This window comes from Suricata suricatta, chromosome 1, assembly GCF_006229205.1.
Source record: "Suricata suricatta isolate VVHF042 chromosome 1, meerkat_22Aug2017_6uvM2_HiC, whole genome shotgun sequence".
In the NCBI taxonomy this organism is placed as follows: Eukaryota; Metazoa; Chordata; class Mammalia; order Carnivora; family Herpestidae; genus Suricata; species Suricata suricatta.
Genome location: NC_043700.1, coordinates 15970513 through 15973055, shown reverse-complemented (window position 1 = coordinate 15973055; position 2543 = coordinate 15970513).

Here is a 2543-nt window from a genome sequence, read left to right as displayed (position 1 = left end):
GAAATTTAACAACCCGAGGAATTAATGATTAAATAACAGCAAATAAAGTATGAGCTTGAAGAAGTCATATTTAAAAAAAAAGAAAAGAAAAAATTGGGGTGCTCTAGTGGTTAAGTTGGTTAAGCGTCCGACTTCAGCTCAGGTCATGATCTCATGGTTCATGGGTTCAAGCCCAACAATGGGCTCTGTGCTGACAGCTCAGAGCCTGGAGCCTGCTTCGGATTGTGTGTCTCCGTCTCTGTCTACTTCTCCCTTGCTTGTGCTCTGTCTCTCTCTGTCTCTCAAAAATGAATAAATGTTTTAAAAAAGTTGTTTAAAAAAAAGGAAAAATTAAATTGGATGGAGCACTAGAAGAATAGAAATTGAAGACAGTGAGGGTGCTGCGATGGCTCAGTTGGTTAAATGTTTGACTTCAGTTCAGGTCATGATCTCACGATTCATGAGTTTGAGCCCCATATCTGGCTTGCTGCTATCAGCACAGAACCCACTTCCAACCCTCTGTCTCCTCCTCTTTCTGTCCCTCCCTACTTGTGCTATCTCTGTCTCTCTCAAAATAAATAAATAAACTAAAAAAAAAAAAAAAGAAATTGAAGATAGTGCACTAATGGATACAGATGCCAGATGAGATAAGTAAATGAAATGAAAGGAGGACCAAGAAAGAATTTGGGGGCGCCTTGGTGGCTCAGTCAGTTAGGTGTCTTACTTCAGCTCTGGTCATGATCTCCCAGTTCATGAGTTCAAACCCTGTGTCAGGCTCTGTGCTGACAGCTCAGAGCCTGGAGCCTGCTTCAGATTCTGTTTCCCTCTCTCTCAGTCTCTCTCTCTCTCTCTCTCTCTCTCTCTCTCTCTCTCTCTCTCTCATGGTGTCATGCTAAGCAAAATAAGTCAGGCAGAGAAGGACAGATACCATATGTTTGCACTCATAGGTCTAACAGGAGAAACTTAACAGAGGACCATGGGGAGGGGCAGGAAGAAACAGAGTTGGGGAGAGAGAGGGATGCAAATTGTGAGAGACGAATACTGAAAATGAACCGAGGGCTGAAGGGGGAGGGGGAGGGTGAAGGGGGGTGGTAATGGAGGAGGGCACTTGTGGGGAAGAGCACTGGGTGTTATATGGAAACCAATTTGACAATAAACTATTAAAAAATAATTAAACGTTAAAAAAATTTTTAAACAACAGAATTTAAAAGATCAGTAAGAACAAATACTCAAACCCGGTAAAAGAGTTCTAATAAAGAAGTGGAATCTTGAAGAAGAAAACAAAATGGAATAAAATAATCATTCAGATTTTAGTTCAAGAAATATTCTGAAATTAAAAGCAACCACAGAATGAGAATGAATATATTAAAAAGCTTATTATGTATTAGAGAATATCAAACTGGAATGGTCAGCACCAAAATGTATTCTAGGAAAATCACTGCACTTTAAAGAGTTTGGGGGCAGCAAGGCCAGAACACAACAGAACAAAACACAACAAGAGGTCCATGTAAGGAGGGTAAAAGACTGGCCTCTGCTTTCCTAGGCAGATTTCAACTAAATTCAGCAAAGCAACACGCAACAAGGCATCAAAAGGAAGAAATCATAAACTGTCCTTTGGTGCAAAAATGTTACTACAATATCCCTCAACATGCAGAAACATAGGAACAGTATTTTGTATACTTTATAGGAATACTATGTTCCTATGCTTTTTTCACTTTAGGAAATGACTGGAGAGTGAATCTCAGTCAACCAAGAGAGGACAAAAGAAACTAAGACAAAAGGATTTGTAATCATCACTAAATCCATGTATTGGTGAAAGCAAACTTAATGTGGTCATGACACAAAACTGTATGCTATGTTTGAGACCTGATGAAAATAAATATTTTTTTAATATTTATTTTTGAGAGAGGGAGACAGAGAGAAAGACAGACAGTGAGCAGGGGAGGGGCAGAAAGAGAGGGAGACAAAGAATCTGAAGCAGGCTCCAGGCTCTAAGCTGTCAGCACAGAGCCTGATGAGGGACTTGAACTCTCAAACCTGAGCCATGACCTGAGCCAAAGTCCGACACTTAACCAACTGAACCCCCCAAGTGACCCCAAAATAAATAAATTCTAAATTGATTAAAATAAAAAGACTCCTAAAAGTATGCAGCATGGTGCAAAAAAGCAAGCAGAAGACACAGTGTTCACATCAGGCTAGGTAGGATTCACACCTGAACCAGTATCACATTTTATTGACTCTAAGATGGCACTGATTTTATAATTTGCCATTATTTTATATTTCATTAAAAAAGAAGAGCTGCTGTCAATTACATTGTGATTCAATACTTCCTTGTCATTTAAGCTTTTTACTATCTCCTGAAGTGGATTTATTGAAACCAAGATTTTAAAAAATCATCTATCGCTATTAGGCGTTCAAAAGAGAAAGATGTCAACAAAACCTCAGTTTATTATTTCCAGCAATTCTTGACATTCAGACAGCTCATTTGAACGTCTCTGATGTTCTGAATGGTTATCAGTTTCTGTGCTATCCTGGGCATTGGTGATGCAAGATCTCCTAAGAGC